The 26,071-nt window shown below is 35.6% G+C and overlaps 1 protein-coding gene and 1 pseudogene across 1 annotated transcript in view; one reads left to right on the top strand and one right to left on the bottom strand.

The window, feature by feature from the left end:
• CD2AP (CD2 associated protein) overlaps nucleotides 1-26,071 on the bottom strand; it is a 140,353-nt gene that overhangs the window by 106,309 nt on the left and 7,973 nt on the right. The window lies entirely within an intron of this gene.
• LOC131514811 (serine/threonine-protein phosphatase 2A 56 kDa regulatory subunit alpha isoform-like) overlaps nucleotides 2,782-26,071 on the top strand; it is a 31,030-nt pseudogene continuing 7,740 nt past the window's right edge.

The following is a 26,071-nucleotide window of genomic DNA, read 5'->3' as shown; positions in this document are numbered from 1 at the left end:
GCTTAAATGAAACAAATCTGCAAAAATAAAGAGATTTGTGAAAATCCAGCACAATAACAAAAAGTAAGTACTCACATCTAAACGAAATTTCATAACTAAGATAAAAAATATCCTAGAAGGGTGTCTGAAAGGAAATAGAGTTAGTCTACAAAAGAATGAGAATCATCAGAAGACTTCTCATTAAGGACACCAGATTCTACAGGAAAAATAAAAAGGCAAGGCCACTTAAGTATTAAAGGAAAATGAATTCCACGGTCAGCCAAATCAGCAGACAAGGGTGTTACATTTTCACACAGGCAAGGAAAAGGAAATTAACTCCTACATATAACCTTACATGATGTTATCCAGTAAAATTAAAAAAAAAAAAAAAAAAAGGAAACAAAAGAGAAGACATGAAATCCAAGAAATAGTGGAGCCAATCCCAGAGAGTAAGAAAAGTGCTAAGATAGAAACCGTGCAACAAATCTAAGGAACAGTCTAGACTAAGCAGGAGACAAAAAGTTCTAGGAGGTATTTCAGAGCAAGAAGGAATGAGGAACAGACTGTGTATTAATTAACTACATTTTTAAAACCTAATAATGCACGTGGTAATCACTAAGATAATAAGTATAAAATGCCAAACAAAAAATAGTGGACTTGCAGTTTCGGCCCCAACATGTGAAAAACTTGGATGGTATCACTCCCACCCTTACAACCAGAAAAAAGCTAAGCAAACTGAAAGTCAGTGGCTTTTCTTGGGCCCACCATAGAACTGAGGACACAAGGCAAACTGCCAGCTCAAGATATGGAGAGGCAACGCCAAGAACTACTGGATCACCTCACACAAACAACTGGAACCATAAACTGATAGGAACATTATATGAGTTTCCCAGGGCTGTCCTAACAATCACAAACTAGGTGACTTAAAACAATAGAAGTTTATTCTTTCACATTTCTAGCTCTGGAGGCCAGAGTACAAAATCAAGTTATCAACAGGGTTGGATCTTTCTGAAGACTCAGAGAAAGAATTGCTTCACACTTGTGTCTTGGCTTCTGGAGGCTGCCAGAAATCTCTGGCATTCCTTAGCTTGCATAATTCCAACCTCTGCCTCCATCTGCACATGACCTTGCCCTTCTGTGTGTCTCAAATCTCCCTCCTCTAACTCTTAATAAGAACACCACTCACTGGATTTATGGTCAATCCTAAACCCAAGACCATACAACCTTAAGATCCTTAGTTATGTCTGCAAAGACTTCATTGCCAAATAATGCCACATTATTGTACCAGGGCTTAGAACCTGGACATATCATTTTGGAGGCAAAAAGTTAATCCACTACAAACACTTAAATGGTATTTTTCCCCTGCTTTATTTTTTATTTATTTTTAAAATTTAAATCCAAGTTAGTTAACATATAGTATAATAATATCAGGAATAAATTTTAGTGATTCATTACATACATACAACACCCAGTGCTCATCCTAACAAGTGTCCTCCTTAACGCCCCCCCCAACACCCCACCAGCAACCATCAGTTTGTTCTGTATTTTAGAGTCTCTGTATTCTCTGTATTCTCCCTCTCTGTTGTTACATTATTTTGCTTTCCTTCTCTTTTGTTCATGTTTTGTATGTTAAATTCCACATGAGTAAAGTCATCTACTTGTCTTTCTATGATTTATTTCACTTAGCATAATACATCCCAGTTCCATCCACATTGTTGTAAATGGCAAAATTTCATTTTTTTTGATCGCCAAATTTCATTTTTTTTGGTCGCCAAGTAATATTCCATTGTGTGTGTGTGTGTGTGTGTGTGTGTGTGTGTGTGCATCTTCTTTATCCATTCATCAGTCAACGGACTTAAATGGTATTTTGAGAAAACTTCTGGGAACCACAGTCTTAGGGGAGTCACCCATTTTTGTGGGGTTTACTTCCAGGACATCACCAGATTCTTAGAGTGAAGAGCCCATAAAGATCTCCTTGTGCTTCCAGCAAGGAAGGTCAAAGAAGTCAGTGTGAAACAGAAAACAGAGCATTCACCCTAACAAAGACTTAATCTCCCACAGAAAAGACTTTATCCACCTGTGGAAAGGTCATTTCTCTGATTCTGGTCCCCTCTTAACCTTTCTGTCTCACAGGAGGGATGGGGGACAGTGTGGGGGGGAGGGACCTAAGAAAGACCTATCAAGATCACAGTCCCAGGCCACAAACCCACAAAAAGTATGAGATTTAATTATAAGATTATAGGATGCTTTCTCTCCTCTACACCTTACCACCACACCAGGGGGGCTCCAATATAGTAAGTTAATTACTGCTGAAAGAGTTACTGCCTGGTGCAGATTCCATCTGAGGAGTTGTTAGGAAAGCACAAAGACAGCCAAGGAGACAAAAATGGACACTAAAGAAATAAGCCTCTGGTACCTATACCTACAGCAAATATTAAACACAATACAACTCTAGGACAGATTAATTTAAAATCTCACACTAATGATCTGTTTATCTCAGTTCCTATTTCTTAACATATAATGTCAAACTTTCAACAAAAAAATTATACATCATGCTTTTAAAAGGCAAGAAAAAACAAAGACAAAGCAAGCATCAGAGCCAGACTCAAATATAACACTTCTTTTGGAATCAAATAGGGAATTTAAAATAACTATGATTAATAATGTTAAGGATGATAATGGGGGGAAGGGGGGGGACAAGAAGCAAGAACAGATGGGAAAAGTAAGCAGACGGAAATTCTAAAATCAAAAGGAAATGAAAAAACTAAAAATCACTAACAGAAATAAAGGATGCCAGGTAGCATGTCACTGCTCCAGGAAATGAGGGGTCAGTGCTACAAGGGAAAAGTGGGCACCATGGCAACTGTGGTGTCTTGGAGGGGATCCACAATGGCAACCCATAAGCAGGAAGTTCCAAGCAAAGGTAGGATACACTGGCAGCAGCCACTGAGATGCTGGCCAGCGGGCCGGCAACCTAAACTGAAGGGACAAGTGGCATGCTCAGCATCCACACCCCTGAGCCCTTGCCTCAATTTCCTGAACTTCAGGCTCCCTTCCACTGGACCTCCATGCCCAGGATCAGCAACTTTTTCAAACCTCTCCTCCCCTATCCTTGCCTCCTTCAGCCCCTGGAGCTCCGTGAGAAGCAGGGACCGGAAACTTCCAGCACTGAGATATGGCCCTGAGGGGTTGACAGGCAGCAAAAAGAAGGTCCCCAATGCCCAGGAGAGAATTATATTGGGGGAAGGGGACCGGACAAAGGGACACAAGCTCTCTGTACCTCTCCCCACCTCTTCTCTCTGCCACTGCCCGTTCTGTGCAAGTAGCCCTCCTAAGCACCAGGGCCGTGGAAATGTCCTGGTAATCACCACTAATGGAAGCTGCTGGCACTGCCATCTAGGCCTCAGAGAAAGCAGTCAGCTTTATCCTGAAATGGTATGCACAGCACAGAGGCAGAAGTGCTCCCAGGGCTCCTGACAGCTCCACAGCAAGGGCAACAGGCAGAGGGGCACTCCTTGCCCCAACTCAAAGATGCCACCTCCAATGAACGAGAGCTTTCTGTCAGAGCTGCATCGGTGTTGTATTGTTTGATTTCATGGGCTCTGTTTCAGCCTTGAAGATCAACAAAATTAAAAGAGCAACACTGAATGAACTGATGGAGTATGTTTCAACTAACTGTGAAGTAATTTGTTGAATCAGTGTATTGTGACAAAAGTAAAAATGATCACCGCTAACATCTTCTATACTCTTCCTCCAAGTGATAATCTAGATTTTGATCCAGAAAAGGATGAACTTGAGGCCTCTTGGCTTCACATACAATTGGTGTCTGCCTTAAGATTTTTGGAGTTCTAGCCTAGCATTACAAAGTGATGTATTGGCCAGAAATTTGTAAAACAGTTCCTGAGCTTTTCAACAGTGAAGATACCTAACAGAATAGGACTTCCTGAAGACTGTTCTACACTGAATTTATCGGAAATTTCTTGGATTATGAGCATTCATAAGAAAACAAATTAACAACATTTTCCTCAGGTTTATATATGATACACATTTCAAGGGTGTTGCTGAACTCCTTAAAATATTAGTAGTATTATCAATGGCTTTAGGCGATTACCACTGAAAACAGAACATATTTCTAATGATGGCTCTTATTCTTTTTTTTTTTAAAAATTTTTTTTTTTTCAACATTTTTAATTTATTTTTGGGACAGAGAGAGACAGAGCATGAATGGGGGAGGGGCAGAGAGAGAGGGAGACACAGAATCGGAAACAGGCTCCAGGCTCCGAGCTATCAGCCCAGTGATGGCTCTTATTCTTAACCACACTGCAAAAGGATTAGCTTTGTCTCATACTCAGCTAGCCTACTGTGTTGTATACTTTCTGAAGAAAAGATACAACACTAACATAACCAGTGATTATAGGACTGCTGAAATTCTGGCCAAAAGCATGCAGTCGGAAAGAGGTGATGTTTTTAGAAGAAACTGAAGAAATCTTAGATGTCACTGAACCAACACAGTTCAAAAGAAGTGAAGAGCCCTTTGTAAGCAGATATCCAAGTATGTACCCAGTTCCCAGTTTTAGGTTGGAGAAAGGGTACCATACTGCTGTAATAATGAATACATTCTTAGTTTGAGGAAAATATTAACAAAATGCTGACAATTGCATTTTGCAGTTTGTAAAAAATCTCCAATGAACACTGGAATTCGACAACTGTAGCATTCGTATACAACATGCTGAAAACCCTAATGGACATAAAAATGCTTTTCAACAACCTTACTAGCTCCGAAGATGAAAGACAAAAAGAGAAAAAAAAAGAAACTGGAACACAAAGAATTGTGGGGAATATTTACAGGAGCTAAAGCTAAAGAAAGCTTGAGAAAAGCAGAACAGTGTTTACAACATACAAAGTATTCTCAGTAACACAAGTGACAAATTAAAAACAGAAAAGAGAAGAAAAGAAAATTAAAAAGCCTACCATCACCATTGGACAGGCACAGTTTTATACACCATTTTGAAATATGTAAAAATTTTGAAACAAAATAAACCTCATCAGTATAATTAAAAGGCCAGGGTTTTTTTCCCAGCAAATGTAAATGAAAAAAATTTGTGGACTAAACATAGCTCTGTGCTACGTCACAGTACATTGTAACCTTTGTCTAATCACTGATTTATTGTGTCACTTCTCAAGTTATGAGATAATTACGAGAGTGATAAGAATTGTGATGAATTTTATTGTGTTGCACATAGATACAGTGGTGTGCTCTGTATATTTCTCCTTTTTATTTATTTTTTTTCTTGATTTATTTTATTTATTTATTTTTTTTTTTAATATATGAAATTTATTGTCAAATTGGTTTCCATACAACACCCAGTGCTCATCCCAAAAGGTGCCCTCCTCAATACCCATCACCCACCCTCCCCTCCCTCCCACCCCCCATCAACCCTCAGTTTGTTCTCAGTTTTTAACAGTCTCTTATGCTTTGGCTCTCTCCCACTCTAACCTCTTTTTTCTTTTCTTTTTTTGTTCCTTCCCCTCCCCCATGGGTTTCTGTTAAGTTTCTCAGGATCCACATAAGAGTGAAACCATATGGTATCTGTCTTTCTCTGTATGGCTTACTTCACTTAGCATCACACTCTCCAGTTCCATCCACGTTGCTACAAAAGGCCAGATTTCGGGGCGCCTGGGTGGCGCAGTCGGTTAAGCGTCCGACTTCAGCCAGGTCACGATCTCGCGGTCCGTGAGTTCGAGCCCCGCGTCAGGCTCTGGGCTGATGGCTCGGAGCCTGGAGCCTGTTTCCGATTCTGCGATTCTGTGTCTCCCTCTCTCTCTGCCCCTCCCCCGTTCATGCTCTGTCTCTCTCTGTCCCAAAAATAAATAAAAAAACGTTGAAAAAATTAAAAAAAAAAAAAAAAAAAAAAAAAAAAAAAAAAAAAGGCCAGATTTCATTTTTTCTCATTGCCACGTAGTATTCCATTGTGTATATAAACCACAATTTTTTTATCCATTCATCAGTTGATGGACATTCAGGCTCTTTCCATAATTTGGCTATTGTTAGAGTGCTGCTATAAACATTGGGGTACAAGTGCCCCTATGCATCAGTACTCCTGTATCCCTTGGATAAATTCCTAGCAGTGCTATTGCTGGGTCATAGGTCTATTTTTAATTTTCTGAGGAACTTCCACACTGCTTTCCAGAGCGGCTGCACCAATTTGCATTCCCACCAACAGTGCAAGAGGGTTCCTGTTTCTCCACATCCTCTCCAGCATCTATAGTCTCCTGATTTCTTCATTTTGGCCACTCTGACTGGCGTGAGGTGATATCTGAGTGTGGTTTTGATTTGTATTTCCCTGATAAGGAGCGACGTTGAACATCTTTTCATGTGCCTGTTGGCCATCCTGATGTCTTCTTTAGAGAAGTGTCTATTCATGTTTTCTGCCCATTTCTTCACTGGGTTATTTGTTTTTCAGGTGTGGAGTTTGGTGAGTTCTTTATAGATTTTGGATACTAGCCCTTTGTCCGATATGTCATTTGCAAATATCTTTTCCCATTTCGTTGGTTGCCTTTTAGTTTTGTTGGTTGTTTCCTTTGCTGTGCAGAAGCTTTTTATCTTCATAAGGTCCCAGTAATTCACTTTTGCTTTTAATTCCCTTGCCTTTGGGGATGTGTCGAGTAAGAGATTGCTACGGCTGAGGTCAGAGAGGTCTTTTCCTGCTTTCTCCTCTAAGGTTTTGATGGTTTCCTGTCTCACATTCAGGTCCTTTATCCATTTTGAGTTTATTTTTGTGAATGGTGTGAGAAAGTGGTCTAGTTTCAACCTTCTGCATGTTGCTGTCCAGTTCTCCCAGCACCATTTGTTAAAGAGACTGTCCTTTTTCCATTGGATGTTCTTTCCTGCTTTGTCAAAGATGAGTTGGCCATACGTTTGTGGGTCTAGTTCTGGGGTTTCTATTCTATTCCATTGGTCTATGTGTCTGTTTTTGTGCCCTATTTCTCCTTTTTATAGTACGCTCTTCATACTGTTACAGATCCTAGTTAGTTACAGCCTACGAAAAAGAGTATTTCCTAAAATAAAACTCAAATATAATTCTTACCCACCTCTTCATTTCTTCTAGAAATATGATGAGGAGAATTACCCACCCTACACCTTCCTTCACTATAGATAGTACTTTTGGTCTAAAATCTAAGCAAAAACATAAATCTCCAAGCATTTTAAAGCACAAAACATAAATAAAAGCTGGGAAAGTAAACAAAACAAAACAAAAATGATAGAGGATGCCATTGGTGGGCTCATCACCAGACTAGACACCACCAAGGATGGAACCAGCAAACTTGAAAATATGTCATTTGAAACTTCCCAAACCAAAATGTAAAGAGAAAAAAATAATATAAAAAAATAAAACAATGGGGCACCTGGGTGGCTCAGTCAGTTAAGCATCTGACTTCGGCTCAGGTCATGACTTTGCGGTTCCTGAGTTCGAGCCCCACCTTGGGCTCTGTGCTGACAGCTCAGAGTCCGGAGCCTGCATTGGACTCTGCGTCTCTCTCTCTCTCTGCCCCTCTCCAACTAGTACATGCATGCTCACCCACTCTCTCTCTCTCTCTCTCAAGAATAAACATTAAAAAATTTTTAATAAAAAAATAAAACAAAATAGAACAGAAATCCAAGAAGTGTGCAACAATTTCAAAAGATAAAATATATGCATAACTGGAGTGCTAGAAAAGAAAGATAATGGAGAATTTTCCAAAATTATTATCATACACCAAACCACATACATGGGAAGTTCAGACAATACAAAGCAGGATAAATGTGGGAAAATCTACACCTAAGCATACCATATGCAAATGCAGAAAACCAAACACAAATTCTTGAAAGAAGCCATAAGAAAAAAAAAAAAAAAACAACTTACGTATAGAAGAACAAGGATAAGAACTATAGCAGACTGAAAAGAGAGTGGAGTAGGGGCACCTGGGTTGCTCAGTCAAGTTAAGTGTCCGACTTCGACTTATGTCATGATCTCATGGTTTGTGGGTTTGAGCCCCGCATCAGGTTCCGCACTAACAGTGTGGAACCTGCTTAGGATTCTCTCTCTCCCCTCTCTCTCTGATTTCCTCCACTCTTGCTTTCTTTCTCACTCAAAAATAAATACATAAACTTAGGGGAAAAAAGAGTGGAGAACACTAAAGTATTAAAAGAAAAAACCTTCCAACTTAGAATTCTTAGAAGGAAGTTTACAGAGATAAAGGTCAACCTTAAGAAACAAGAAAAATCTGAAGTAAATACTTTAATTTTATATCTAAAGGAAGTAGAAAAAGTACAAACAAAGCTCAAAGTTAAAAGGAAAAAAGAAAATAACAAATCAGAGCAGAAATAAATGATACAGATATTTTTAAAAAAATAAAAAAGATCAATGAATCCAAGAGCTGCTTTTTGAAAGATAAGCAAAATTGATAAACCTTTGGCCAAACTCATCAAGAAAAAAACAAGAACTCAAGTAAATAAAACCAGAAATGAAAGAAGTAACAACCAAGACCACAGATTTATAAAAGACTACTACAGAAATTTATATGCCAACAAATTGGCCGACTTAGAAGATATGCATAAATATCTACACACATACATTCTTCCAATATTGAATCAGGAAAAAATAGAAAATCTGAACAGACTGATGACAAGTAATAAAATTAAATTGGTAATCAAAAAAACTCCCAATAAACAAAAGTCCAAGACCAGATGCCTTCACAGTTGAATTCTACCAAACATTTAAAGAAGAGTTAATACCTATTCTTCTCAAACTATTAAAAAAAAAAAATGAAGGAAAGCTTACAGCACTACCCTAATACTAGAACCAATAACACTATGAGAAAAGAAAACTATGGGTTAATTATATCTGATGAAAACAGAGGCAGATATACTCAACAAAATATTAGCAAATTTCACTTAACAATACATTAGAAGAATCATTCACCATGATCAAATGGGATTTATTCCAGAGATGCAAGGATGGTCCAGTATCCAAATATCAATCAATATGACACATCACATCAACAAAATAAAAGATAAAATCCCATATGACCATCTCAATAGATGCAGAAAAAGCATCTGACAAAATTCAACATCCATTCATGATAAAAACTCTCAACAAAATGGGTCTGGAGGGAACACACTTCAACATAAAAAAGCCATATATAATGAACCCATAGCTAATGTCATACTCAATGGTGAAAACTGAGAGCTTTTCCTTTAAGATTAGGAACAAGACAAAGGTACCTACTCTTGCCACTTTTATTCAAAACAGTACTGGAAATCCTAGCTATAGCAATCAGGCAAGAAAAAGGAATAAAAGAAAGGTATCAAATGGGTACGGAAGAAGTAAAACTGTCACTATTTCCAGTTGACATAACCCTATATATGGAAAACTCTAAAGATTCCACCAAAAAGACTTGAGAAAAACTGAATTCAGTAAAGTTGCAGGACACAAAATAAATATCCAGAAATTGGCTGCATTTCTATATACTAAAAACAAAACAGCAGAAAGAGAAATTAAGAAAACAATCCCATTTACAATTACACCAAAAAGAATACCTAGGAATAAATTTAACCAAGAAGGTGACTAACCTATAATGTGATAATTATAAGACACTGAAGAAAAGAAACTACAGATGACACAAATGGAAAAGTTATAATAATGAATTAATCTACAAAATGATGAAATATGATGAATTAATCTACAAAAATGCAGGCAAGAAAGTACAGTGGAGCAAAGAGTCTCTTCTATAAATGCTGTTGGGAAAAATGGACTGCTACACACAAAAGAATAAAACTCGACCACTTTCTTACAATGTAGAAAAATAACTCAAAGTGGTTTAAACACTTAAATATGAGAACTGAAACCAGAATATTCCTTTAAAAAAAAAAAACAAAACAGGCAGTAGTCTCTTTAACACTGGCCCTGATAACATATTTATGGGTAGGTCTCCTCAGGCAAGGGAAATAAAAAATAAACTATTTGGACTACCAAAGTAAAAAGGTTCTGCACAGCAAAGGAAGCCATCAACAAAATGAAAATGCAGCCTCCTGGATGACAAGAGGTATTTGCACATGATTTATCCAACAAGAGGGTTAACAGCCAAAATATATAAACAACTCTTACAACTCAACACCAAAAAAACAAATAATCCAGTTTTGAAAATGGACAGAACACCTAAAGAGACATTTTTATAAAGTCATACAGATGGCCAACTGACACATGAAAAAAATGCTCAAAATAACAAAATATCAAGGAAATATAAATCAAAACCACAGTGTTAAAAAAAAAATGTGTTATAACCTCTCATTAGTCAGAGCAGCTAGAATCAAAAAGACAAGAAATACCAAATGTTGATGAGGATATGGAGAAAAAAATCCTCATGCACTTCTGGTGGGATTGTAAATTGGTGATACTGTAAAAAAGAACAGTATGGAGGTTCCTCAAAAAATTAAAAATAGAAACAATATACGATCTAGTAATTTCACTATTGAATATTTACTCAAAGAAAGCAAAAGCACTCAAAAAGACATATGCAGCCCGTGTTCATTACAGCATTATTTACAATAGCCAAGATATGGAAGCAACCTGTGTCCATTGATAGATGAATGGATAAAGAAGATGTGGTGTGTGTGTGTGTGTGTATATACGTATATGCATATGTGTATAAACAAAGAGATAGATAACAGCGTGTTACTCAGCCATAAAAAAAAGAATGAGATCTTTCCATTTACATTAACAGGGATAGACCTGGAATTATGCTAAAATGGAGATAAGTCAAAGAAACACAAATACCAATGATTTCACTTATTTGTGGAATCTTTAAAAAAAAAAAAGAAAAATCCAGAAAGACTGTAAATACAGAGAATTGCCAGCTGCCAGAGGGGAGAGAGATGGGAGATGGGCAAAACAGGCGAGGGGAATAAGAGGTACAAACCCCCAGTTATAAAATAAATATGTTACAGAGATGAAAAATATAGTAGTAATATTGTAATAACATTGTATGGTGACAGATGGCAACTACACTTACCACTGTGAGAACTGCATAATATATAGAATTGCCAAATCACTATGTCATGCACCTGAAACTAATATAACACTGCATATCAACCATTATTAAATATTTTTTCTTAATAAAAAGAGTGAAGGAAAAGGAATAAATGGAAGTAAAACAAAATGCTTTTTTCTTACTCTTAACTAATCTAAAAGATAACTGTTTAAAATAATAATTTACTGATTATTGCACATCGATAGGCTAATATAAGTGACAGCAACTTCATAAAGGACAAAGGAAGAGTTAGGAATACTCTATGGTATTTGCATTACATGTGAAGTTGTGCAGTGCTATTTTAAGGTGAACTCAGGGGGCGCCTGGGTGGCTCAGTTGGTTAAGTAACCGATCCTTGATTCTGGCTCAGGTCATGATCTCATGGTTTGTGGGATCAAGCCCATGTCAGGCTCTGTGTTATCAGCACAAAGCCTGCTTGGGATTCTTTCTCTCTTTCTCTTTCTCTCTTTCTCTCTTTCTCTCTCTCTCTCTCTCTCTCTCGTTCTGTCCCTGTCTCTCTCTCAAAATAAATAAACTTTAAAAAATAAATAAATAAAGGTGAACTCAGACTGGTTATAAATATATATAGCAAACTTTAAGGCAAATACCTAAAAAATTCTAAGTATAATTCATAGGCTAGGAGAAAACATAAAATCTGAAATCATAAAATGTACAACTAAAGGAAACAGGAAATAAAAACAGAGAAAACAGAAAAATAGGGAAAAATCAATGAAACCAAAATTGATCATTTTAAAAGGTCAATAAAATTAATAAATGTCTAGGAAGAATGATTAAGAAAAAAAAAGAGAAGACCCAAATTACCATTATCAAGAATAAAAAGAGACACCATCACTAAAGATTTATACTCATTAAAAACAATAATAATAAGGAAAACTGTAAACAACATACACATGTAGAAAACCTGAAAGTTTTGGGGCTCCTGGGTATCTCAGTCAGTTAAGGGTCAACTCCGACTCAGGTCATGATCTCACCATTTTTGAGTCTGAGCCCCGTGTTGGGCTCTGTGTTGACAACTCAGAGTCTGGAGCCTGCTTCAGATTCTGTGTCTCCGTCTCTCTCTGCCCCTTCCCCGCTCATGCTCTATCTCCATCTCTCAAAAACTGAATAAATGTTAATTTTTTTTTTTTTATTTTAAAAAACATTAAGCCTCAAGTTTTGGTGCTTTGGTAGTTTCAGATAATCTGAATAACTACTTTTAAAATTTTTTAAGTTTGTAGTTGGAAACACTCTAGAAAAAGAAATCTCCAGATCCAGATGGTTTTCCTGGAAAATTCTACCAAATATTTAATGAGGAACTCTCCCAACTGTACACAATGAGATAAGTAAAAAATATTTATCACAATGGCTAAAATAAAAAATTCTAAAAAGGATGTGAAGCCATTGGAAATCTAGAATATTGCTGGTAGCAATACCAAAAAAAAAAAAAAAAAAAAAAAAAAAAAAAGTACAGACACCGGTAAAGAGTTTGGCAGTTTCTTATAAAGTTAAGCATACACATTTCCATATGACTCACCAATCCCACTCCTAGTTACATATACTCTGGAGAAGTAAAATACATGTTCACATAAAAACCTCTACACAAATGTTTATAGCAGCTCTATCCATAAGTGCTACAAACCAGGAAAAGAAAAACAAACACCCTTCAATGGACAAATGGATAGAAAATCGTGGTATAGTCATGTAATGAAATACTACTCGGCAACAAAAATGAACTATTGATACAGTAACTTGAACAAATCTTAAGAGCATTACATTAAATCAGGCCAATTTCAAAAGGTTACATATTGTACAAACCAATTATATGAAATTTTCAAAAAGATAAATCTATGAAGAACAGCTGGTTGCCACAGGAGGGAGAAGAGATGGTCACTACAAAATTAATAGAACTGCACACATCCAAAAAAGTCCATTTTCCTGTATGTCAATTCGAATAAATAACAGGATAACTATGTACAAATATAATCTGTCTTTTGTAATGCTATAAAGAGCAAGAGTCTAGTAATTCTGACATCAGTGAGGATAATGGTAATGTAGTCCTAGAAAGATGTTCGTGATAAATGAAAGGTATATTATTAAGTGGCATGTATCATACAATCTTATTTTTTCCAAAAAGGAAAAAAAGGGGGGGGGGGAGGATTAAAAAATTTGAATATAGAAATCCATAAACAAAAATGTTAATAGTTATTTCTGAGTGGTGAAACAACTTGGATTTTTATTTTCTTTCACTTTCTAAATTGCCCAAATACCTGACTTTTAAAAAAACTAATTAATACTACAGCCAGAATAATAAGGCTACTGTATTAAAAAGAAACAGAACAAAATGACACATATTCACAATACTACCATCAAGATAAAAAAGTTTCAAATATACAATTTCCCTTTTGTATAAAACACACACACATTGGTTTATATACCTCAAAAAAAAGTTTGCAAAGATACATATCACAATGACGGGTAATAACTTTGGGTAAGTTTTCCCCCTCATTTGCATTATTTGCAATTTTCTTATTTTTCTATTAAAAATCCAAATTATGTAGCTTGAAGAGCAAAATTTTAATCATAAAAATACAAAAACCTTAGGCAATCCATGTCAAACAACAGGTAACTAGTTAAATCAAATACAGTAAAACCATACAAGGGAATAAGACTCAATTAGAGACGATATAGTTTAGGAAAATATGAACAATGAAATTTCAAATGAATAAGGCAAGAAACCAAGCTACATGTAAACTATAAACCAAATCTGTGAAACATATTTATTTTTTAAGACCTGAAATACATCAAAATAATCACTCTGGAGTTTACAGATCTTTTTTCTTCTTCTTTATTCTCTCTGTATTTTCTAAACCTCCTAAATCAACAGTTTCTACGATCAGAAAATATGTTACTAATATTGGTATCTCAATATACTGGATTTACAGAATGTTGGTGTGGCAGATCCCCCATTATGCAACAGTGTTCCTTATTATAATGAGAACTTTTCTGGTTAGGGCATCATTCCAAGGTGATACAGGAGGGTATCTGAGGTTATGACCCCCGGTACACATCAAAACCTTTCACCTAGTAAGTAGTAGAGCCAGTTAGAACCAACCAGGACATGTTTCAATCCTGAAGGGATCATTAAAACACAGTAAATTCCATCCACCCTACTCCAATAGAATTCCAGAATTTAGTTATTACCAAGACTAAACTCGATACAAAAAGGTTAATATCAATCTTCCAACATCACTTCACTATCTTAAAAACCACAAATTCTATAGTACAAGTCATATGAAACAAGAAATGTTCCTGACTTCCAAATGCTCTGTTTTTCAAGTTCTTGGCTATTTATTTACTCAGTTAATAGTCCTACCTGCTCTTAGCCATCTACTTAATTATAATGCCTATATTTGGACATGAAAATTGTTAAGCTTCCTTAGTAATATTCTTGTACATAATACACACATATAAACATACACAATGTTTTTCAAAATACTATAGTAGTAAGTCATGAAGTATATGGGCAAAAAAATATGTTCCAGTGAATGTCAGCAATACAATGAACGCCTCTTTAAATTATGTTGTATACTCTAAATTATTTGTGCCATCTTGCAGAATTACAGAGTTGACTTTCAAATATTTTATCCACTTTAACAAAGTCTCTACTCAAAAGTCAAACTTTCATTTCAACAGTTCACATCTTTTCCAATAAATTCACTTATTGCTTAAAAATTAGTTTGTTGTGAAAGTTCTTTTTATACATGTTAAAGTAGCATTCTATTTTTAATTTTTTCAAACAATCAAACTACAACCAAAAACACTAACTTCTCATTTATCAGAGCTAAATAAACCATATCCTCCTAATGTCAGTAAAATTCAAAATAAATTCATCTTAGATCTTTGGGGATATTTTTGCCAATATATAAAGAGCCATCCTAACCCCAAAGACTTAAGTTATGATTATTTAACTAACCAATGAAAAACAGTAGCACTTGTATGGTTGATTAGCTCACCCAGCTATCCACTTCTAAAACATCTCAAAAGATTAAATACCTCAACGAAGCCTATCAGGATGAGCAATGAAAAATAAATTGGAGCCACAAGAGATTACAGAATACACAAAGAGATTTGTCAATTCAACACTCTAGAAAGAGATGCTGCAGAGTTGGGGCCAGACACAGAGGCCCAGAGGCATGTGAGAACCTACGACACTAGGCTGGTTCTTCGTTAGGCTATAAAGTTCCAAGCCTAAAAAAATAAATAAATAAACAGAGTTGCAAGCCTAAAAATCTCACTTACATGGATAAATTTTTATTAAACACACACACACACATACACACACACACAAATTACTCAGGGGATTAAAAAAAAAATCAACAGCTTCATAATCCAGGAATAATATCTGAAAGTAGCCTAAAAAATGTCGTCAAAAACAGTTCTCCGAAACAGATGATTTACAAAACTTCACTATCTTAAAATAATTTATTCACTAAAACAATGTATTCATTATTTATTCATAACTTATTATTTAAACACAATTTAAATGATATTAAGACCAAAATTTGCACCCACAAATGTACCATCTCAAACACATAAGTTTCTGTATAAAATGCCAATACAGGGAATTCAAATACATAATTAGCCACCACAATAGGCAGGGGATAGAGGTTTAATCTTGGAAAATCTGGGGCACCTGGCTGGTTCAGTCAGTAGAGCGTACAACTCTTGATCTCAGGGTCATAAGTTCAAGCCCCACAATGGGCACATAACGCTTACTCTAAAAACAATAATAGGGGCTCCTGGGTGGCTCAGTCGGTTAAGCATCTGATTTCAGCGCAGGTCACGATCTCACGGCTCATGAGTTCAAGCCCCACGTCAGGCTCTGTGCTGACAACTCAGATTCTATGTCTCCCTCTCTCTCTGCCCCTCCCCTGCTCATGCACGCCCACACTCTCTCTCTCTCTCTCTCAAAAATAAGTAAACATTTAAAAAGTTTTTTAATAATAATTAATAAATAAATGTCTTGGAAAATCTCACTTATCATATAAATAGATAAAATACCACATGATCCACAGGTTCTAAATAGCATTCTTCAGTCTTACTGTAATTTGTGTGAACTCAATCCCTCTTGTCACAGTAAAAAGCTTCTAACATGAGGTCTTAAGCTCAAGCTTTGCCCCAGAAAACTTAAGCTTTGGGGCTAAATTACCAATTCAGTTTCTCTCAGGATAACCAGATTTATAACATGCAAGTTCAGAACTAATCTATATTAGGGCAATGATTCTCAACCAAGATGAATTTGCCCAACAGCTGGCAAAGTCTGGAGACATTTTTGGTTATGGCTCAAGCAATGCTACTGGCATCTCATGGTTAGGGGCGAGGGATACCACTAAGTACCCATCAATGCACAGGACAGCCCTTCACAACAAATTGATTTCTGGCCCAAAACTACTAAGGTTGAAAAGCTCCATATAAGGGGAAATATGCAACATACATATTTTCATTTCATACCATATCTGGTGGGTTCCAGTTGAGTTATTAAAAAAACAAAAACAAAAACAAAAAACACCTCTTCTCAGGGCACCTGGCTAGCTCAGTCAGAAACATGTAACTCTTATTTTTTTTAAGTTTATTTATTTTGAAATGGGCGGGGGGGGGGGGGAGGGGGGAGAGAAAATCCCAAGCAGGATCTGTGCTGTCATAGCAAACCCTGATGCAGGGATCAAACTCATGAACCATGAGATCATGACCTGAGCCAAAACCAAGAGTCAGACGCTTAACCAACTGAGCAATACAGGTGCCCCAAGAGGTATAACTCTTACTTTTTTTTTCCCAAGAGGTGTAACTCTTGATCTCAGGGTTATAGGTTTAAGCCCCACGTCAGGTGTAAATATTACTAAAAACTTATACTAAAAAAAAAAAAGAAGAAGAAGAAAAAACCAGGGTGCCTGGGTGCCAACTCTTTATTTCCTCTCAGGTCATGACCTCATGGTTCCTGAGCTCCAGCTCTGCATCAGGCTCTGCACTGAGCATGGAGCCTGCTAGAGATTCTCTCTCCCTCTCTCTCTACCCCTCCCCTGTGCATGTGAGTGCACTCTTTCTCTCAAAATAAATAAACTTTAAGAAAAAAAAAAAAACAATTCTTTCACACATACACACAGAAGGAAGGAAGGAGGAAGAGGTACGCAAAGGAGGGAGGGAAGGAAATGGAAGTATCAAAACTGGTGAGGAGACATTTCTAAACTTAGAACAAACAAAACAATCAAAATTTAAAGCAAGCAAATTGGAAACTAGGAATAAATATCTGCAGCAAACCAGACAAAGAATTAAAGGCATTTGAAAGAACCTAAAAGAAAAATAATACAACCAAGATTGAAAAACAAGCAAAACTGTAGTATTTAAAATGAAGTACAGCCACTAAGAATTTAAGAATACATACATATATATATATATATATATATATATATATATATATATATTTTTTTTTTTTTTTTTTTTTTTTTTTTTTTTCTTTCCCCTTAACAACTTGGCTGCAGGTAGGGGCAGTGTTTACTGGTAGTATTTTTTAAGGAGTCTACAATTTTATCTTCTAATAGTGATTTAAAAAAAAACAAACAATAAAAATAGTGATTTTTTAAAAACAAAAGAATGCCTGAAAATCAAAGTTAAAAATCTTAAAATCCAGAATTTTTAAAAAATTATACACAAAATATTGATGGTAATATTATGTTTGCCAACTATTCTGCCCTAATAAATATTTATTCTTCTGATAATGAAAAGTCACTTCATAAAAAAATAATATAAACAATTTATACAAATTCTAAACAGGTTTGAACTGTATGGGCATTCACTAGGGAATATTTACTTTGGTTCTGATCAATACAGTATAGATAAATATTACAATATCTAATTAGGTCTGTCAAATTAAATATACTCTATGTCACATCACTGGTTATATTATACATTTGAGCTTTAACCTTTGTTTACTATAGCAAAGGACAAAATACAAGAAGTTGTACAAATATTAACAAAAAAAAAATTCCACTGTAAATTCAGAAACAATTATAAGCTTTACTCCAAAGAAGCAGTAATATGATAGAAATACTTTATACCTCTTATTTAAATAATTAAGATAAAAAATAAAAAATATTTTTTGGGGGCACCAGGGTGGCTCAGTCAGTTAAGCATCCGACTTCAGCTCAGGTTATGATCTCACAGTTCATGAGTTCAAACCCCACATCAGGGTCTGTGCTGACAGTGCAGAGCCTGGAGCCTGTTTAGGATTCTGTGTCTCCCTCCCTCTGTCCCTCCCCCCTCCCCCCCTCTCAAAAATAAACATTTTGAAAATTTTTTTAAATAAAAATAAAAAATATTTTTACTTTTTATTTTCAGTAATAAATATTTCTTGCCAAAACCAAAAATCTTTACCAGGAACTTATTTCCAGGGCTATTTTTACATAAATGGAGAAATGCAACTTTGATGAGCGTTGCTTAATGTTACTTGACATTTCATTATTCAGGTTCCCTAAAGTTACCCAGTCAAAATAGTAATGAAAAGCACGGTAAGGGGCGCCTGGGTGGCGCAGTCGGTTAAGCGTCCGACTTCAGCCAGGTCACGATCTCGCGGTCCGTGAGTTCGAGCCCCGCGTCGGGCTCTGGGCTGATGGCTCGGAGCCTGGAGCCTGTTTCCGATTCTGTGTCTCCCTCTCTCTCTGCCCCTGCCCCGTTCATGCTTTGTCTCTCTCTGTCCCAAAAATAAATAAAAAAACGTTGAAAAAAAAAAAATTTAAAAAAAAAGAAAAGCACGGTAAGCCCTAAAGTCCTTTTTAGCCATATAATATCAGAATTTCTGTGCTCTCCTCAAATTAAGAGAGAACTGATAAACATGCTTTACTTTCAACAGAAATAAGTAAATCACTGGTAGTGATTTGTGCCTAATCTAAAGATATCATACACAAAATGCAACCCTCCTTTTTGTATTTCAAATAGAGTGCAAAAGTCTGCATAGTACCAAGTGCTCTTATTCACAGTATTCAGAGAATAGAGTATGTAGTATAAGAAAATTTTTACACAGTATTACATTCCTTTTAATATTACTAAGTCAGATCCATAGGTGACAAATATCTACAAAAATAATCTAAGTTTAAAAAACAAAAGGATTTTAATCACATAAAGACTTAGTTCAAAGCAAAAATATTACCATGCACATGTAATTAATGCCTCCTAAGAACAAATATACAAAATACATCTGAAAAGCAAACAAGGTGGAAAATTCTATTAAATATTCCTCATCTAGGGGCATCTGGGTGGCTCAGTTGGTTAAGTACCCAACTCTTGATTTCCCCTTAGGTCATGATCTCAAGCTCCTGAGATCAAGACTAATGAAAGGCTCAACACTAAGTGCAGCCTGCTTAAGATTCTCTCTCTCTTTCCTCCTCTGCCCCTCTCCTTCACTTGCACATACATGCGCTCTCTCTCTAAAATAAAAATACAGGGGCGCCTGGGTGGCGCAGTCGGTTAAGCGTCCGACTTCAGCCAGGTCACGATCTCGCGGTCCGCGAGTTTGAGCCCCGCGTCGGGCTCTGGGCTGATGGCTCGGAGCCTGGAGCCTGTTTCCGATTCTATGTCTCCCTCTCTCTCTGCCCCTCCCCCGTTCACGCTCTGTCTCTCTCTGTCCCAAAAATAAATAAAAAACGTTGAAAAAAAAATTTAAAAAAAAAAATAAAAATAAAAAAAAAAATAAAATAAAATAAAAATACATAAGTAAATAAAAATAATTGTTTATATAGTCCTCATTCAGATTTTTATTTCCACTATTAATTTTGAAAAAACAGTAGAAATTAGTTTTAAGCACATTTCAAGCCACATTAAAAACATACCATGTATTTGTCATAAAGTTTTAAAGAATTCATCAAAAAATCTTATGATAATCTACTGGATACATAAGTAAAAGACCAAAGTGTAACACAGGGCTGAAATTTAAAATCTTTTAAGAGAAAATAGTTACCCAAATACATGTACCAAATACCAAATACATGTGGATAATACCAATCCACAATTTTAGGTATTTAAATTTGTTTTCTTACACCACATTGGAATAGTCATTTCAATCTGTATCACTTGCTCTGTGTAGCTCAATTTTCTCCCTCAATGTTTTAAGAAATAATTAAGAGGACATGCTTTAAAATCAGAACAATGCAAGTTCACTCCAGCCTTCTCCACATCCTGTCTCTGACCTTGGGTGAGTAACAATCTCTTTAACTTCCATTTCTGATTTTGGAAAATGGAAACAATGATGTTTAATCCCAGAATGCTCCAATGGAAATTAAATACTGAATAAAATGCCTAGCATTTAAAGCATTCCTTAAATGCTAATAATTAACCAATATATCAGTTTAAAAGAAATTTTAGCTTACCAAAAAATGGAAAATTGCTATAAAAAACAATTTCACTCTCAAGACTTTAAAAATGTAATGAAGTGGGCGCCTGGGTGGCTCAGTCGGTTAAGCAGCCGACTTTGGCTCAGGTCATGATCTCACGGTCCGTGAGTTGGAGTCCCGCGTCGGGCTCTGTTGCTGACAGCTTGGAGCCTGGAGCCTGTTTCAGATTCTGTGTCTCCCTCTCTCTGACCCTCCCCCGTTCATGCTCTGTCTCTCTCTGTCTCAAATATAAATAAATGTTAAAAAAAAAAAAAAAATTAAAAATAAATAAATAAATAAAATGTAATGAAGTTATGTAAACAACTGCAAGAACCTATAAGAATAATCAGAATCATGAAAAAATCTAAAGTTATCGTTTGAATTTCTCCATGTTTCCAAGCATACACCAAAAGTAAATACGTGCATTAAAAAATAACTTAAATTCATATACTCAAAGAGGTGTTACCTTCAAATTACCAAAAAACATTATCTGGCCAAGGTTGAGAGCAGGGACTTTGTTTCACTTATCTTTGTATTCCCAAGCCCTATCACAGTGCCTGATATATCAAATGTACATAGCTATTTGTAGCACTGAAATGGAAGATACTAAATTGCCTAGAATTTTAAATTCTTCTTTCAACACAAATATAATGATACTCCATACTCATTCAGCAAATATTTGAGGGGCTGCTACTGGAAGGTTCCCACTTGTTCCAGGTACCTGAATATATCTAATAAAGAACGAAAATTAAAAAAAAAAAAAAAAAAAGTAGCAGCTCTGCACTCCTGGAATTTATATTCTAAAACTTTGTACACCCTGTATTTACATTCTAAAAAGGTAAGGTAAATAAGCAATAAACATGTAAGTAAGGAAATTACAAAGTCAGTCATAATGTGTTAATGGAGGATTAAAAAAAAAAAAAAAGTAGGGCAGGATATGGAAGATCTAAATGCCTGTTATCTATAACCTTAAAGACGCCTCTCAGAGGAAGAGTTAGGAATTAGTTCCACATTTTTTAGTGGTTAAGAGTAGCACAAGCACTGGAATACAGACACTTGCCTGGATTCAGTAGTAATTACCTACTACTTCTGTGCTTCTTTCCTAATCTACAGAATGAGAAAAATAACAGAACCCAAAAACGTATAGATTTGTTGTGAGAATTAAATTAAATAATGCTTGTAAAGTGCTTAAAACCATGCCTTAAACAGAAGTACTTAATAAATATTCACTAAATGTTAACAGCCATTACAATATACTGCAACCTCCCATTAATTGTTAAACAACCCAGGGCAAGGATCTTCTCCACCTTTTTATTTTGAATGCTTCTGTCAGTGCTGGTATACAAGACCTCAAAAAATATCTAATTTAAACCAAAGTATTTACTGACAAGACAGAATTATAATTATTATTGTTCTGGGCAAAAGCAATTAGTGTGGGATAGCACTGATTACAAAGAACCAGAAATGTTAAAATGTGGAAAAGAAATCATAGAATAGCCATTTAAGAGTCTCCTTGAGAACTTTTTTCAGAATGCACTGAAAATCCAATAAAAAATATAGATTCTGTACCGAAAACAATTCCATTACAAAGATTCATGCAAAATTTTACACATTTAAAACTGACAGGCTCCTGACATGTATTCCCATATCAACTGGGAACATATTATATCACCAATTATTATTTCTGTTATTCTTTCGTGGTCTTGACCAACAGTATTCATGTATTTGTGAAATACCACTCTTAAATCTTATCTCCAAAGTTAAGCATTATAAAATGAAAGAACTGCTAATTACTAGGCCAAACTATACTTTCAAATAACAATCCAAATGTGGTTGCAAAGCTTCAATTTCTCCATTATACCAGTAGGCCAAGTGCCAAAAACCGTATTTCATTTAGAAAGCAGAATGAGGGGCGCCTGGGTGGCTCAGTCGGTTGGGTGTCCAACTTCGGCTCAGGTCATGATCTCATGGCTCCTGAGTTAGAGCCTGCGTCGGGCTCTGTGCTGACAGCTCAGAGCCTGGAGCCTGTTTTGGATTCCATGTCTCCCACTCTCTCTGCTCCTCCCCCATTAATGCTCTGTCTCTCTCAAAAATAAACGTCAAAAAAATTAAAAACAAAACAAAAGAAAGCAGAATGAAACAAACTGCAGGCCTATTACACACAATCTACTAAACTAAGTCTTTTTTCCATGAGAAAATATATTTGTTATCTAATTGCAACAGATTATCACTCGTATCTAATATAAAATTAATCAGGTAAGACCAAAAGTGGTTTATCCTTAAGTAACTCTAAAAGAGTACAATGCCTTATGTGCTAATTTGTAATTGTATAATAATTTTAAAATATTTTTATACTTTCATTAGATTCACAACAAACCTAAAGGCTTACATCCTAAAACTGTACTGTTCAGCTGGTAACACCTGACTCATGAGACTACTGGGCACTTGAATTGTGGCTAATCCAAATTAACGTGTTATATTAATGTAAAATACACAACAGATCTCAAAGACAGGAAAAAAAATGTAAACTATCTCATTAATAACTTTTTATACTGAATATATACTGAAATAACTATTTTCCTTAAGCCAACATAGCCAAAATATTAAAATTAATTTCATCTGTTCCTCTTTATTTTTTAACACATTAGGAAACTTTTAATTATATATGTAATTTATCAGGTTAGTATGCCTCAAAGAACGTATGTACACTTGCTTCACAACACTCATTTAAGATGGTATAATTTTATAGTTCAATCAACACTGTCCAAGTTATTTTATTTATGTTTAGAGAGAGAGCGTGCAAGCAGAGAAGAGGGACAGGGGAGAGACAGAGAATCTTAAGCAGGCTCCATACTCAGCATGGAGCCCAAGGTGGGGCTTGATCCCACAACCCTGGGATCCTGAGCCAAAATCAAGAGTTGAACACTCCACCAACTGAGCCACCCAGGTGCCCTGTTCAAGTTATTTTAAACAAATTTTGAGCAAATTAAGCCTTTATGCCTACATTTGTTTAACATGTGAAGACTCATATAGCAATGTCTCTGATTTACAAAACAGATAATCTTCCCTTTATTTACTAGGAGAATGTAACATCAATGCAACACAGATGGAGCAGGCAATCAGCAGCCCACCTGACAAGATGCTTAATATCTGACATTATTGATTTCTCTATTAAAATGAGTCATATAGAAAGGATTAAAGAGGGTTTGTTTGTTTGTTTTTTGGGTTTTTTTAAGATTTTAAGTAATCTCTATACCCAACAGTGGGGCTTATACTCACTGGAGATCAATAATTGCACACCACCAACTGAGCCAGCCAGGCACCCCTAAAGGGTTTATTTCTAAAAGATAAGTTAGACCTCATACCAACTTGAAACAGTAGCTCCACTAGTCAGATTTTGTTAGTCTGGTTGAGGTGGACATACTTCAATATACCATACTTAAATTTGTATTATTCTTTAGACTGGCTGGATCCCTCTCCCCTATTATTCCAAATTAAAGTATTGCTGAATCATAGATTTAGTGGATACACAGCAGACTCATAATTTTCTGCCAGTTATTAAAGGTGATAAATTTTTTTAGTAAAATAAAAGTGATGAGGCAAGTATGGTCATTCATTACATATGAAATGAAGAAAATAACAAAGGAGTTTTTATTCAGGCTTTAAACTATGACGTTCTAGCTATAAATTCAATTGGGTTTTATAAAATATAAAGAATATAAGTAATTCAGGAAATGTTTATGGGAAAGGGGTTACCTTGGGGTCTAAAATATCACCTTTACACTTCCATTTGACATTCATTCTGAAAATTCTAAACTTTTATTTTCATCATTTAAGGAAAATTTTTTTAACTGCTTCATATAATGTGTTTGCTAAGAATGGTCTAACTAATAGTTAAGTAAAAATGGAGTCTCCATCTTATTTACACACACACACACACACACACACACACTCCAAAACAGTAAGGCAAAATGAAAGAGGGAAACCTGCTGCAGCAGAGAAGGAATTTTGAAATCTAATACAAAACTTTGATATTAGGAGAACACACTGCTAAATAACTTGAAGTTTGTTGTTTCTACTCTAAAGAATAAGAAAAAAAAAAAAAAAGCCATGTAGGAGAGAATACACTTGAAAGATCAATGTTTCCTGAAAACATTATACTCTAGCCAAGACTATAGGTCTCAATTTTACAAATATACTAACTTCTACACTTAAAATCCAAGCAAACAATTTGGCACTTGATTATTACAATAATCATGATAAATGCTCTAGAAATTTCACTCATAGTAAATTTCGGGCCTCAGTACTAGGGCACTGATAGATACTAACAATGTTAAGGCAGTTTTAATTTTTCAGGTAAAAGAATCTTAAAGATATCAGTTAAAATGAAGACATGCTTCACTCCGAAGACTCAGCACCAGGAATAGAAAAAAAATTAGCTTGGCTACTGCCAAGTCCTTACTATGTCACTGGTCAAACTAATGAGAGATGAACAAATCCCACTTGCCTTCCAACTGATCTTCCTCATGCTTCTCTATTTACATTTTAACATTTCTGACATTGGAATACATCTTAATGAACTACACTCCTTCTCTTGTTTAGATTTGTAATGACTCATATGTTAAATTTTATTCCTATTATGTTGTCTTATTCCTATCATAACACTATAAGCCATCTCAAAACATTCATGACACTCATCAACCAGGAGGGAGGAAGAGGCAGGAGCATTTATGTTAGAATCTCCAGAGGCTATGAATTTTTTTTTTTTTTAAGTCTAGGGGATTCTAATAATATGCCCAATCCGTAACACTGCTATAAACTACCTGAGGCACCAAAATATATATCTGTCCTACTCTCCCTAGTGCATCGCATGACATTAATTACAATCCTCACATTAAGGCAAATACTTCTTGATTAAGCTTTCACATACAGCTCCTTTCCTTGACCATAAGACCTTGCAACAGAGCATGTCTCTTAATGTTGGTGGTAACTACTTGTTACTGTTACCATACTAAAGTATCTTCCTACTAGAAACTCCCAGTGATTAGATGCCACACAGTCACTCTCTTGGAATTAATTACCTGGACACGAATCATTAAAAAGAACCTGAGCTACATGACACTAAAACAGATACTAGAATTTAGGATCCCATATGAGTCATCTCTGTCTTTGTAAATTAGTTGAGAAAGAGAATGGGATCATGATGGGAAATTTAAGAACAGATACAAAATGTGAAAGATTATAAAATCCAAGTCTCCTAGAGGTACTGAAAAGGACTGATACAGTATAAATAGGTTCTAGCAAAGAAAGCATCTGTAACACTGCCATATCTGTAACAGATCAACATCTTAAACTGGATCTCAATTTAGAACAATGAATTTTTAAAAAAGCAGTTTCTTTTTAGAGTAAAAGTTTCCCTAAGTGCAAAAAACTAGTAAATATACTTTCGATTGAAGAAACCAGTTAAGAAAGCAGAACATCCAGATACCTGAGACCTTCAGAAACAAACAAAAATCCAAAATACAAAAAAGAAACAATGTCAAATTTAGTCCAAAATGCCTACTTCACTTGGAGCTAAAACCAGAGTTCTGACTGAAAAACAA

The sequence above is a fragment of the Neofelis nebulosa genome, chromosome 6, assembly GCF_028018385.1.
Source record: "Neofelis nebulosa isolate mNeoNeb1 chromosome 6, mNeoNeb1.pri, whole genome shotgun sequence".
NCBI classification, from domain to species: domain Eukaryota; kingdom Metazoa; phylum Chordata; class Mammalia; order Carnivora; family Felidae; genus Neofelis; species Neofelis nebulosa.
The sequence above is the reverse complement of the archived record's forward strand: the minus strand, read 5'-3'. Positions and strand labels throughout refer to the sequence as shown.